The sequence below is a fragment of the Chiloscyllium punctatum genome, chromosome 24 (genome assembly GCF_047496795.1).
Source record: "Chiloscyllium punctatum isolate Juve2018m chromosome 24, sChiPun1.3, whole genome shotgun sequence".
NCBI lineage: Eukaryota > Metazoa > Chordata > Chondrichthyes > Orectolobiformes > Hemiscylliidae > Chiloscyllium > Chiloscyllium punctatum.
Genome location: NC_092762.1, coordinates 35,848,900 through 35,864,088, shown reverse-complemented (window position 1 = coordinate 35,864,088; position 15,189 = coordinate 35,848,900). Strand labels below are relative to the sequence as shown.

The 15,189-nt window shown below is 45.8% G+C and overlaps 1 pseudogene; it reads right to left on the bottom strand.

Moving 5' to 3' along the window:
* Positions 1-8,038: 8,038 nt before the first annotated feature.
* LOC140494852 (heat shock 70 kDa protein-like) lies at positions 8,039-14,572 on the bottom strand (annotated as a pseudogene).
* Positions 14,573-15,189: the final 617 nt, after the last annotated feature.

Here is a 15,189-nt window from a genome sequence, read left to right as displayed (position 1 = left end):
AGGAGTGTGTGTGTGAGAGACTGAGGAGTGAGAAAGAAAGACCCAGACGATGGACAGAGAGAAATGGAGGTAGTCCCAAGACTGAGGGAGGTCAGACAGAACGAAATGGGCACAGCGGGACAGAGAGTGAGAAAGAAAATGTAAAATCACAGCCTCTGCAAATGACATTTTGACTCTGAGCCACTTGTTGCAATATAGGACATTGTCGGAGAATCGTCCAATTATAAATAGAGGCCACACACCGATCTTGTGAAATTGACGAATACTAGTTTATTTCTCACGATATCGTGGGAAAGAGAAATTGAAAGGACTGATAGAAAATGAGCACTTTACCCAGTTAAGTCAAGGATTCTCTTCCCCAAGCTGCAGATACAGTTTTTATATTTTTTTTTCTTTTTTTTTTTTTTCTTTTTTTTTCTTTTTTCTACCCGGGCTCTCCATCCCCTACTTATTTTTTTTTTTAAGCAATCTCCTGTCTATTTTTTTTTTGTTTTTTTCTTCTTTTTTTCTTTTTTACCCCCACACTACCGCCTAAGTGTGGTAGTGCTTATTTTTTTCCCCAGCACCCATGGTGTGTGTGTGTGCAGATGTGAGACACAGTGAAAGACACAAAGTGCACAAATCTTTATTCAATTGCCACCACCAGGAAGATATGAAAAATACCCGAGTGGCCAGTGACAAGCACTGCCCTTCAAACCACAGGGCAATGCTGTGTGAGCAAAACAGTGAAGGGGAGGGTAGGGACTAAATCAAAATAGAGTTGGAGGGAGAAATGATGCACTCCACTCCCTGCGGCGCCCACCTCTCCCTGAACGACTCCAGGGTGTCGGTGGACACCGCGTGCTCCTTCTCCAAGGAGACCCGGGCTCTAACGTAACCCCGGAAGAGGGGCAGGCAGTCGGCCCTAACGACCCCCTCCACGGCCCACTGCCTGGACCTGTTGATGGCCAGTTTGGCCAGGCCCAGGAGCAGACCCACGAGGAGGTCCTCGGACCTGCCCTCCCTCCTCCGTACCGGGTGCCCGAAGATCAGGAGCGTGGGACTGAAGTGCAGCCAGAAACAGAGGAGAAGGTTCTTAAGAAAATCAAAAAGGGAGTGCAAACGCCCACACCCAATATATACATGGTCCACGGACTCCACAGCGCCACAGAACAAGCAGTTGGGCTGGGAGTCCGTGAGCCACCGCAATCTGCGGTTGCAGGGGACTGCTGCGTGCAGCACCCTCCACCCCAGATCCCCAAGAGAAAGGGGGAGGACTCCTGCGTAGAGAGCCCTCCACTGGGGATCTCCACCGCCCGGTGGCAAATGGGCACGCCAAGGCGTGTCCGGACGGTGGATGAGGGAGAAGAGGTGGACGGTGTGCAGCAGCAGTCGATACAGGGCCTTCCTTTTTACATCTTTGAAAGGAACAAAACAAAAATTCCGGAGGCGGCTCAGGTTGTGGGGCACAGGCTCCCGCGGGAAGTACGGGACCTTGGGGCCAATGTGAAATTCCGTCCGGGCCGGGGTGAGCGCGGACGGGATCCCACCGCACACCTGAGCGTCCTCCAACTGGTGCACTACGTCGGGTCCGAGCACCGCCGTTCAGATACAGTTTTTATAGTGTTACAGCAGTATTACAGTAGTGCAGTGTTAATTACAGGACAAGATGAATTAAATTACATTTAATGGAATACAATCGGCTGGCCGGTCGGAGCAATCAGGTAATAACTGTAACAGGAGGTTCCGTTCCTCTGCGAGAGAAGGTGCTAATGTCCAGTATCCTGGTTCCAATGGGCCTGCAGGGTGGTGCATGTTCTTGGTCAAAACAATGACTGCAGATGCTGAAAAGCAAATACTGGATTAGTGGTGCTGGATGAGCACAGCAGTTCAGGCAGCATCCAACGAGCAGCGAAATCAACGTTTCGGGCAAAAGCCCTTCATCATTTTTTTGTTCCTGATGAAGGGCTTTTGCCCGAAACGTTGATTTCGCTGCTCGTTGGGTGCTGCCTGAACTGCTGTGCTCTTCCAGCACCACTAATCCAGTGGTGCATATTCTTGTCAGGTATCTGAGTGTCACTCAGTCTAGGGAGGCTTTGTGGGGCTTCAGTACCTGAGGGCACTGTGGATGCCCTCGGGGCTGCAGGAGCGATGATGCTATTGTGAGGTAGGAAGTCTGTTATCAGATCATCTGAGGAGTGTATTCCTTCAGTCTGGAAGCTGTTTAATTTAGTTCCTGAGCTGGTTGTAGTCAAGCTGAGCGATTATAGAACAAAGAAAGAAAATTTACAACCCAGGAACAGGCCCTTCGGCCCTCCAAGCCTGAGCCGATCCAAATGTACTCTCTTAACCTGTCGGTCAATTCCTAAGCATCTGTCTCCCTCTGCTCCCTATCTAGTCAAGCATTTGTCCAGACGCATCTTAAATGAATCTACTGTGCCTGCCTCTACCAACTCTGCTGGCAACGCATTTCAAATGTCTACCACTCTCTGTGAAAAGTACTTATGTATCCCCCTTAAACTTTCCACCTCTCACTTTGAAAGCGTAATCTCTCGTGATTGAATTCTTCACCTTGGGAAAAAGCTTGTCTCTATCCATTCTTCATGATTTTGTAAACCTCAGTTAGGTCCCCCCTCAACCTCATTTTTTTCTAATGAAAATAAACCGAACCTACTCAACCTCTCTTCAGAGTTAGCACCTTCCATACCAGGCAACATCTTCGAAAACCTTCTCTGCATCTTCTCCAAAGCGTCCACATCCTTTTGCTAATCTGGTGACCAGAACTGTATACAGTATTCCCAATGTGGCTGAACCAATGTCTTGTACAATTTTAACATGATCTGCCAGCTCTTATACTCAATACCGTGTCCAATGAAGGCAAGCATACCATATGCCTTCTGGACCACTCTATCCACCTGTGCAGTAACCTTCAGGGTACAATGGACCTGCACTCCCAGTATGCTCTGTTTTGCTAAGATCAGACATGGTTTCTGTGAATGAGGCAGGGAGAGTGGTTTATTTTTTCTCCTACAATTTCCCTTTTTTTGTGTTTGTCAGGGAAACGCTAAGTTAGGGGTAGAGGCGAAAGGGAATATGTAGCCAGAGCCAGGGGGAGGGTTGGAATCAATGGTGTAGTATTCGGAGTCCGAGTCTGAAACCACATATTCCGTGTCAGGGACAAAGCTCTTATCCCAGTGGACCTTCACTAGTTGAGTGGAAAGATCAGGGCAGGGGGGTAGCAGCATTGAGCACAAGCTCAGACAGCACATTTTAATAGCCATGACAAGAACTGCAATAACGACAATGATAGTCATGAGGACTATGAGACCCTGGAGCAAGGCCGTGCCCCTGGAACCCATCCAGGAGCTTTCCCAGTTCCATGGGTCCCATTATGCTTTTTGGCTGTGCAGTACAGTGGCAGCCTGTTGGATATGTCGGGCTGAGTTCATAATGTTCCCACTGGGGCTGGGTATGTAACTGCAGCAATCAGAGCCGATGAGGGTACATGTGCCCTCTTTCTCCACCAGCAGAGAATCCAGGGCAGACTTGTTTTATTGGGCCACAGTGTGAATGCCAACAACTTCCGCATTCAGCTGGATGTGGCATTGGCTACCTCCTCCAAGGGGATGGCCAGCAGCTGGGCTTCTATTTCCAATCGAATGGCTGCATCGGTGGGTGAAAAGACAGAGAGAATCTGGTCAAGGTTGTTGAGGGTTCACTTCCTGTGAGACGGTGACTTCATGAAGGGAGAAGACTGGGAATGTTATACAAATGGGACCACGTACCCAACATAGCAGCTCCTGGTCCAGGATAACAGGAACCAAGGGGAGGCTTTATGACTGTAAATAAAGTAAGTGCCATTATAGGTTCTCAGGCGGTCGGTCTGGGTCCCTGTCCAGGTGGTGGTGAAAGTGGGGTTTTGCCTGCTCCTGTTGAGGATGTGAAGGTTCAGTATCCTGCCCTCTGCTGTGGACTGACTTGCTGCAGGGTGAGGAATAAGGTGTTACCACACCGGCTCCAGTCAGCATTCCATCCGGATGGATGGCTGCTTTTGAGGCAGATCGATCCGATGGGTGTGCCCTGTTCGGGAGTGTCTGTGAGGAGTAGGGCTGGGGGTTCATGGGGAAGATTGTATGAGGTTCCAGTCATCCTGTGGCAGGATGATCGGGGGAGTATAAAGATGGTGATGGCTGTGGCGGTTAGCTGGATCTTTCCTCGGGGTGTGGAGCTGTCGTTTGCTATGCTTCCTGGTTGTTGTCTTTTGGGGGCAGAGCTCACTTGCAGCAGGTCCTGTGTGTCCAGTCAGATTTTCCCTTCAGTTTGACAGTTGTCGGGGTTGTAAGAGGCACCAAGTATGGACCCTTCCACCAGGAGAGAGAGAATCTTTGCCCAGTGTTTTGATCATTACATAGTCCCCAGGTTGGAACGGATGAAGTGCCTCCTGGTGGGGTGTGGGCCTTGCTGCCTTTATCAAATCATGGTCAAGATTATTGACCCTGCTGAGGGCTTGGCCCTAATCCAGCAGAGTCTCCTGTGTCAGGGGTAGTGCTGTATCTGTGGAGAGGTTTGTGGGGCCTGGTCACTAATGGCATGGGTCCAAAACAGACGGAGGGTAAACTTTGGGATGATATTTGGGGACTACTGAATTGATGGGAACACTACATTTGACGAGACAATATTTGGCAGATGGTGGGCAAAATATTTATGCTAGGGAATGCTACATCTGAGGGTAATATTCTTCTGGGGTGACTCAAGACTTTGGGATGGGGCAAATTACTATGAGGGTGTGGCAAAGTTGTGGGGTAAAGACAAGGGCAAATGTGGGAAATAGTGAAATATGTTGAGGGAATATCTGCAGGGGCAAAAAGTAAAGGTGACCGTGTGAAATGGGGGGCGTATGGGATCTCAAAACTGGATGACACAAAGTTCGAGAGGTAACATTTGGCTGGGAGTCACATTCAGCAATTTTGGATCGAGAAAAACGTTTGGGGGAGGAGCAGGGAAAATACAGAGAGAGGGAGAGACAGAAAGGTGGTGATAGGGGATAGAAAAAATGCAGTCAGAGAGGGAGGGGGACACACAGCTGGAGGGAATTGACAGACAGAGGGAGAATAAAATAAAGAGTTGAGAGTGTGGCAGACAGAGACGCAGGAGGGGAAGACAGAAAGACCAAAAGAGAGAAAGGAGGAGAGACTTTGAGAGAAAGATACAGGGACACAAAGTGCGAAAAAAAGAGACATAAAGTGTGAGAGGTAATTTCGGTTTAAACTTTAAGATGTGCCTGGACCACAGACTGATCTATAATAAAAGACAAAACTTTTGTTTCTTTTCTAAAACATTTTGTATACTCAAAAGTAGAATAGTTTAAATTGTGCAGAATGCTGACAATTTGTGAGCAGAGTAAAAACAAACAGGCCCTTGATTGATGAAACCATTAACACAGGCAGGGAAGAAGGAGTCCTTGACTGATAAAGGCTGCAAGACAGGGAAACGACTCGAGAGACATCTGCTACAGATTGATACAGAGACATCTGCTACAGCACAGAGAAGAATAAGTCTTTGACTGATAAGACTACAGGGAGAGAAAAATAACACCTCTAGGGTCTGGAGACATTTGTTGCAGACTTTGTGATAAGGATGCAAGTTGGAGAATAATGATGTTTTTAAGAATGTGAACCTCATGGCTCATTAAGAGCCAGGAAGGGGAGGGTCTGGAGACATTTGTTGCAGACTTTGTGATAAGGATACAAGTTGGAGAATAATGATGTTTTTAAGAATGTGAACCTCATGGCTTGTTAGAGCCAAGGAGGGGAGGGATTTGTACTGTATATAATGAGAAACTTTGTAAGCCTCAGCGCGCCTTTTACTCAGAAGGCTGCCCGACTCTGCAGACTTGCTAATAAAACTTTGTTTTCCTGAATTTGTCTAGAGCGATTATTAAGAAGCGATTTTCGTTTCTAACAACTTGGGGGCTCGTCGTCCGGGATCAACACTCCGGCCGCGGGGGGAGCTGAGGAAGGACATCGGAGAAGGTGCACCCTGCTGATTTCAGCAGTCCCTGATTCCTTGCTTGTCGCCCCGCGCGGCTTGAGCGAGTGATATCCGGGAGGCTCAGGAAAACAAAGGAGGGGTGTGGCCGAGGCAGTGGGGACGGTTAACGATCGAGTAATTTCGGTGCACCGAACCCAGGTAAGAAAAAACTTGCGGGGACCGTGTTTCCGGAGGCCTGGGGACCTACGGGGTGCCTGTGGATTTTTCTACAGAGACGTGGGACTCAGGTATCTAGAGACCGGGGCTTGCCTGTGAGGGATTTTGCAGAGACCGTGTTTGAGGAGGAACGTGTACCTACGGGGTGCCTGTGATCTGTGTCACAGAGACGTAGGACACAGGAATCCAAAGACCGGGGGTGCCTGCAAAGGAACCTGGGCGATCACGGGACTGAAGGTCCGGGAATTGGCTAAATTGTGATAGATTATCACGGGAAAATTACGAAGTCCTCGGCAATGGGAAATAAGGGATCTAAGGCGATTAAGGGATGGGCTGGGGTATGTTTTGTTATTTGTAGATAGAATAAGTATAAGTAGCAGGAAATGATCTTGGAAACATATGTTGTAAAATCCATATAAGTGGGAGCTTATAAAAATAATGGGTAAAGATGCTGCTGGGAGTTGTCCACAGACCCATCAACAGTAGCTTTCTTTGGGACAGAATAGTTCAGGGAGAAAATAAGGTGTGTAAAAAAACAGGCAGTATATTTATCACTGGTGATTTTAATTTTCATGTAGATTGGGAAAATCAAGTTGCCTAAGGAAGTCAGAAGGACACTTTTCTAGAATCATATGTTCTACATCCAAATGGGAATCAAGCTATTTTGCGTCTGATAATATATACTGAGGAAGGTTTAATACATGATCACAAAGTAAAAATAAACTCTAAAGGTTACAGTGACCATAATATGATAGAAGTTAGCATTCATGTTAAGAGTAAGAAACTTGGGTTGAAAACAACTGTGCTATAAACTCGAAGAAGGTAGGCATTGTGCAGAGTTAACTGGAGTGGACTCAGAAAGAAGTTTAATAGAAAAGACAACTAATGAACAACTGCACACTTTTATGAAAATAGTTCATGACTCCCAGTTTCCTCAGTGAGGAAAAATGATTCCAGGAAGGGAATATCAAAGAATGATTAACCAAGGAAAAAAACAGACAGAGTTGAAAGAAAAGTCATAAAAATGGAAAAGATTGTGAGAGAATCAATGTCTGGAAGGTATCAAAAAAAAACTTAAATTTTGCTGCAAACAAAAAAACATTTATGACAGCAACAGACACACAATGCATGAAAATTGGTCCTATCCACTTAATGATTCAAATGGTTAAACAAGCTTTTGGAGAACACAAAGGACATCATCTGAAAATTGGTTGTGCACGGAGAGAAATTGTATTATTGATAGCCACTGCTCGGATGTTATGCATTTTCCACCAAAGATATTTAATTGTGATTACTTTCCCCAATAATTGCATACAAATTAAGTCTGCAAAGGCTGCCAATTGTTATAACACCACCTTCTTGTGGTATGTATGAAAATAGAATCTCTGTTGTATACTATTTATTATAAGGGAACACTGTTCCAACTACATGACAGAAAGGATAGCTGGCTTGCTTAACTGTAAGTATAACCTGTCTAAACAATAACTTCTCAGGATTAGTGACAACTGACTGAATTTCTGAATCATACGGTGCATTCTTGTAGTGTGCAGAAAACTGAGAAAGAACTCCATTAGCAGCTAAAAGGGTGTAAACTACTCAATGTATAAAACATACAGGAAACAGTTTGCAGAAAAATTCACCATTGACACGTTTAATTGCTACCATTCAAACACCCAAACTTCAGAAATGTAGGCCATCATTTACCTAACTGTGCAAATGTCCAAATCAACTGGGTTTACAGAAGCCCCGAGAAATTCTAAAGGACTGTTGCAATTTCAGGGAGGTGGGGGGATGGAATGGTGGAGAAGAGAGACCAACTGAAAATGATATTACTTTGAAGAGAGTTAAAGTTTCAATCAACCTCTTCAATTGTTGGTCCACCAGAAGGGTCCTTTCTGACTTGTTCTGAGAATGGCCCTTCGGGCATACCTCCCTGGTAAAGTTTGGCAATGATGGGCTTGCATATTTTTTTTTCAAATCTTTCAACTGCTGCTCAAAGTCCTCCTTCTCTGCTGTTTGGTTTGCCTCCAGCCAGGAGATGGCCTGGTTACACTTTTCGATGACTTTGTTCTTATCTTCCTCACTGATCTTGCCTTTCGTTTTCTCTTCCTCCACTGAACTCTTCATGTTAAATGCGTACGACTCCAGGGAATTCTTGGCTGTAATTTTCTCACGCTGCATATCATCCTGACCTTTGTACCTCTCCGCTTCCTGCACTATCCTCTCGATCTCCTCCTTACTCAACCTGCCCTTGTTATTGGTGATGGTGATTTTGCTCTCTTTGCCAGTGCTCTTGTCCACAGCAGAGACATTCAAGATGCCATTTGCGTCAATATCAAAGGTGACCTCAATCTGTGGTACACCACGTGGCGCAGGAGGGATCCCACTGAGGTCAAATTTGCCCAAGAGAACTCCGGAGGAAAGGTCTCCTGGCTCACACTCCGCCGCTCGACTTCCTCTTGCATGAGGTGGAGCCCGGAGACTGGGTACTTGTTAAGACCTGGAAGGCCGAAAAGCTCCAGCCGCAGTGGGAAGGACCGTTCCTGGTTCTGTTAACAACTGAAGCAGCTGTTCGGACGAAAGAGAAAGGGTGGGTCCACGCATCGAGGATAAAGGGGCCTGTTCCGTCTGAAGGAGAAAGCACTTGGACATGCGAGCAAGGGGACAAGCCGTTGGTGGTAAAACTGAAAAGACAGCAATAATGAACTCTACTTGGACTGTATTGGTGGGGATATTGATCAATTTACTCCTGTATGTGGGGGAGGGTGAGGGGAGATGTGACAAATGTCGAACTATAGTAAGACTTGGGATTTGAATCTACTCGGGAACATTGTGTCCCATTCCTATGTGGACGATAGGTGTTACGATGTGAGTGCACGGCAAGAATGTCGGGAGGGTGGAAGACCCTATTATCAGGTGTATAATAAAGGATACGGTGGCAAAGTCCGTGGATGCCCTAAAAATGACCACTGGGTGTGTGTTAACAAAGCTGGGCAGTGGGGCCTACCCTCCATGTTGCTCAAGGAACATGTGGACAGAGTCAGGGAGACCAGAGTACAGAATACTGTACGGAAGTTAGAGAAAGAGCAGGACCGTCAAAGGACGGTCGTTGTCTCCAAGGTGCCGTCTATATACAAGGAGGTAGAAGAGGAGATCAAACTTCCCGATGTAACACAGAACCTGTTTATTGATCTTACGTCTAGGATAGCCACCGTGTTAAATATTAGCAATTGCTGGGTTTGTGGGGGGCCGCATATGACTGAACAATGGCCGTGGTCTGGTCATAGCTTAGATATATGGGAGTTACATCAGTATAATTGGACACATGTCAACGAAAGAAAAGGACAGAGGTGGAGACTGACTAACAGCCCGGAAGGCCAGTTGTGTGTTGAAGGGAAAGGGAAGATTGAGGTGGGTATCAGCCCCTGTCAGAGTGTGTTGAATGCAACCACACAAGGCCTAAGGATATCACATGGTACATTGCAAAACAGGAGAACCGCAATTGTGTGAGGCTGGGTGATGACTCTCGGTTTTGGAATTGTAGCGGCTCCGGCCCTTATGAGGGCATTCCTGGGGTAAAAGAGGTGTGGAATAAAGTTGCGAAACAGGGGGGGCCTGCTCCAGATGGCCTATTTTGGATATGCGGCAATCGGGCATACTCCAAACTGCCCATGGGATGGGCTGGGGTATGCTTCCTGGGTCTAATACGACCTGCGTTCTTCCTATTACCCCGGGAGGAAGGCGATGATTTGGGGATTAAACTCTTTGACTCCCTCCGTAGGTCACCAAGGGATATCCAAGTCGGTGATTGGGGGGATGAGTGGCCACCGGCCCGGATTATTGAATACTACGGGCCAGCTACATGGGCACAGGACGGATCATGGGGATATCGTACTCCTATCTATATGTTAAATCGAATTATCAGGCTCCAAGCAGTCGTAGAGGTTATTACTAACCGGACTGCCCTGGCCCTGGAGTTGCTGGCTAAGCAGCAGGATCAGATGAGGGCTGCTATATATCAAAACCGACTTGCCTTGGATTATCTGTTGGCCTCGGAGGGGGGTGTGTACGGGAAGTTTAACCTGACTAACTGCTGTCTAGAAATTGACGACAATGGTAAAGCGATTTTGAAAATTTCCGATGAAATTCGGAAATTGGCCCATGTGCCAGTACAATCTTGGCGTCCTCTTAGTGGCATCGGATGGTGGGATGGTCTCCTAGGTGGTAGCTGGTGGTTGGGGGGGGCATGATTCTTCTTCTCGTATTACCCTGCCTAACTCCCTGTATTCAGTTTTTAATTCAGAAAAATATTTCCCGACTCCAGGCAGTGGTGGTTCCACAACATGGGACGCGTGAACTTAAAGTGATGTTGCTGCGAAAGACCAAGGATTTCCCGGGCCCTTGAGGAGGGGGGGCTATATTGGTCAGGCACATCTTAAAGAAAGAAAAGGGTGGAATTGTGAGAGGTAATTTCGGTTTAAACTTTAAGATGTGCCTGGACCACAGACTGATCTATAATAAAAGACAAAACTTTTGTTTCTTTTCTAAAACATTTTGTATACTCAAAAGTAGAATAGTTTAAATTGTGCAGAATGCTGACAATTTGTGAGCAGAGTAAAAACAAACAGGCCCTTGATTGATGAAACCATTAACACAGGCAGGGAAGAAGGAGTCCTTGACTGATAAAGGCTGCAAGACAGGGAAACGACTCGAGAGACATCTGCTACAGATTGATACAGAGACATCTGCTACAGCACAGAGAAGAATAAGTCTTTGACTGATAAGACTACAGGGAGAGAAAAATAACACCTCTAGGGTCTGGAGACATTTGTTGCAGACTTTGTGATAAGGATGCAAGTTGGAGAATAATGATGTTTTTAAGAATGTGAACCTCATGGCTCATTAAGAGCCAGGAAGGGGAGGGTCTGGAGACATTTGTTGCAGACTTTGTGATAAGGATACAAGTTGGAGAATAATGATGTTTTTAAGAATGTGAACCTCATGGCTTGTTAGAGCCAAGGAGGGGAGGGATTTGTACTGTATATAATGAGAAACTTTGTAAGCCTCAGCGCGCCTTTTACTCAGAAGGCTGCCTGACTCTGCAGACTTGCTAATAAAACTTTGTTTTCCTGAATTTGTCTAGAGCGATTATTAAGAAGCGATTTTCGTTTCTAACATAAAGTGACAATGTGAGAAAGTGATCGGCTATCAGGCAGGAGTTCAGGAAAGACACAGTCTGAAAAGGTGATACTCAACATTACTCTCTCTCTCTTGCTGATTTCTCACACTCACTTGCTTCCATGAGGGATAGACACTGCTCCTGGGGTTCACTTCAGACAGGGTCTGTTTCAGGGACAGGTTGGTAAAGGTTCAAAACTGGAACTGAGCTTCCAGCAGTATCCGCAATCCCTCTCTTTCTCTCTCTCTCTCACACACACCAATTGGCCTGAGACCTGAAATCCACACAGAAACACAGCTGCAGTTTGTTAGACATTCGCCCCCTCCCTGACAACAGCTGAGGGACACCACAGCACTGTCTCACTCTCTCAATGGTTCAACACAGGCAAGTGTCATTTACTGCACACTACAGTCTGTGTGTGTATAGGTTTCTGTGTATCTGTATAGATGTGTGAGTCAGTGTGTCTGTGTGTACATGTTTCATGTGTGCGTTTATGTGTGTCGGTGTGTGTGTTTCTGTGTATCTGTATGTATGTCTGTGTCAGAGCATCTGGATGTGACAATGCTGTCACTTTAACAAGCTTATTTTGTTCTTCAATTTTTTAATCTATAAGACATAAAAGCAAAAATTCGGCCATTCAGCCCATTGAGCCTGCTCCACTATTCAATCATGGCTGCTACGTTTCTCATCCCTATTCTCCCTGTAACACTTGATCCCCTTGACAGTTAAGAAATTATCTATCTCCCTCTTAAATATATTCAATGACCTGGTCTCCACAACCTTCTGAGGCAGTGAATTCCATAGATTCATCACGATTTGGCTGAAGATGTTTCTCCTTGACTCCATTTAAAAAGGTCTTCCCTTTACCCTACAGCTGTGCCCTCAGTCCTAGTCTTTCCTACCAATGGAAGCATCTTCCCAACATCCATTCTGTCCAGGACATTCAGTATTCCAGGTTTCAATTAGATTCCCCATCATTCTTCTGAACCCCACCCAGAGTCCTGAAACATTCCTCATATGTTAAGCTTTTCATTCCTGGGGCCATTCTCATGAACATTCTCTGAACAAACTCCAGGGCCAGTACATCCAGGAGTGTCAGAAATAAGAGTGATGAACTGACAGCGTGGATCAGTACTTGGGACTATGATGTTGTGGCCATAACGGAGACGTGGGTTTCACAGGGGCAGGGATGGTTGCTAGATGTTCCAGGGTTTAGAACATTTAAAAAGAACAGGGAGGGTGGAAAACGAGGAGGGGGTGTGACATTGCTAATCAGAGAGTGCATCATGGCTACAGAAAGGAAGGCTGTTGTGGAATGTTTGTCTACTGAGTCAGTATGAACAGCAAGGGAGCAGTCACCTCATTGGGGGTTTCCTACAGACACCCTAATAGCAGGAGAGAGATCAAAGAACTCATCGGCTGGCAGATGTCACAGGGTTGTTGTTATGGGTGATTTAACTGTCCCAATATCGAATGGAACCTCCTTAGTTCAGATGTTTTGGATGGAGCTGTTATTGTCAGGTGTGTTGAGGAGGGTTCCCTTACTCAGTATGTAGGCAGGCTGACAAGGGGAGAAGCCATTTTGGATTTGGTGCTCGGCAATGAGCCAGGGCAGATTGCAGGTCTCACGTTGGGAAACACTTTGGTAACAGTGACCACAACTGCCTCACATTTACTATAGCCTTGGAAAGGGAAAGGACCAGTTCCCAAGGGAAGATATTTAATTGGGGAAAAGGAACTTATGACGTTACCAGACAGGAGTTGGGAAGTACAGATTGGGAGCAATTGTTCCACAGAAAGGGTATAACAGACATGTGGAGACTATTTAAGGAGCAGTTGTTGCAAGTGTTGCACATATTTGTCCACAGACACAGGCAAGAAGGGGTAAGATTAAGGAACCTTGGTTGACAAGAACAGGGGAACTTGTTGTCAAAAGGAAGAAGGTAGCTTATGTGAGGTGGAGGAAGCAAGGATCTAGCACAGCTTTAGAGGATTTACAGGCTTACCAGAAAGGAGCTCAGAAATGGACTGAGGAGAGCCAGGAGGGGGCACGAAAAAGGCTTGGCAGGAAGGATTAGGGAGAACCCAAAGGCATTTTACTCATATATGAGGAATAAGAGAATGTAGGATCAGTCAGGGATAGCGTACAGAACTTGTGTGTGGAATCTGAGGAGATAGAGGAAACCCTAAATGAGATTTTTGCTTCAGTTTTCACTGAGGAAAGGGACCGTGTTGAGAATGAGAACTTTGAGGAGCTGGGAAACAGGCTGGAACAGATCAGGATTAATGAAGTTGATGTCTTTGGTGATGGCCACCACACGAGCTCTGTCCCTACCCTCTCTTGATTTTTTTGGGATGTTAATCATATCTTCCACAATAAAGACTGACACAGAATAATTATTTAATTCTTCAGCCATTTCCTTTTCCCCACCACTATCTTTCCGTGTCATTTGCCAGCGGCCCAATGTCCACTTCTTCATCTCATTTGCCCTTTATCTGTCGAAAGAAACTCTTACGGTATTGTGTGATATGTCTGGCTAGCTTACCGTCATTTTTCATCGTGACCGTTCTTATTTCTTTTGTTGTTGCTCTCTATTGGTCTTTGCAAGTGCCTAATCCTTTGGTTTCTCATTACACTTCCCCAAATGATCTGTTTTCTCTTTTACTTTTATGCTATCCCTGAATTCCTTAGTCATCCTCCCTGTACCATGCTTCTTTTCCCTTGGGATGAATCTCTGCTGTGTCTCCTGAGTTACTCCCAGAACCTCCTGCCATTGCTGTTCCATTGTCTTTCCTGATACACTCCTCTCCCAGTCAATTCTACCCAGCTCCTCTCTCATGCCTCTGTAGTTGCCTTTATTCAGCTGTAATACTATTACCTTTGATTCTATCATCTCCCTCTCAAATTGCAGAGTAATTTCAGTCATATTATGATCACTGCCTGCTGAGGATTCCTTCACCTTAAGCTCCCTGATCAAGTCTACTTCATTCCACATCACTAAATCCAGTGTTGCCTGTTCCCTACTGGGCTCCACCACAAGTTGGTCCAAAAAGCCATCTCATCGACATTCCACAAATTCACTTTCTTGCGAACTGTTCCCAACCTGATTTTCCCAGTCCACCTGCATATTGAAATTCCCAATGATCACTGTACCTTTGCATTTCCTCCAAATCTTTTGCATCTCCGGTTGTATCTTGTGCCCCCATCCCCTGACGACTGTTTGGAGGCCTGTACATAACTCCAACTATGGTATTGTTGTACTCTTGCAGTTCCTCAATTCCACCAACATGGAGAAGAGAGGTTGTAAAGGCAGAGGTGTTGAAGGGGCTTGAAAGAGCCGAGGTTAACAATGGCAGGGGAGTGGCCAGTTCTCTCAGTACAGGATTTTTCTTTCCAGTTAGGTTTAGCTGTGGCAGTCACAAGTCCAGAAAAGATTCCAACCCTCAGCAGATGAATCCTAACTTACTATCACTCTCGAATTTCTTTGGATGTTGTTCTCTTCTGCCTGCAAGAATCTGTTTCAGTTTACCTATTTTGCTAAAGTGTGTGTTCTGGGATGTCTGGATTAGAACAGTCCCATCGTTAATTTGCTGTATCTGGATAGTTAAGTTTTCTCGCAATGATGTTATTCTAAATTTGATTTTCTTTTGTTATTCTGTTGTGCTTTCATAAATTCTGTTTTGCTGAAAGCTGAGTGTTCAGACCAGCTACATCACACCTGGAATATTGATTTCCTATCTGCCTTTAAAATAAGAAAACGTTAGGGCCTAAGCTACCTTCTCAATATATTTTGAGGTGGTATGGCCTGGTCCATAACAATATG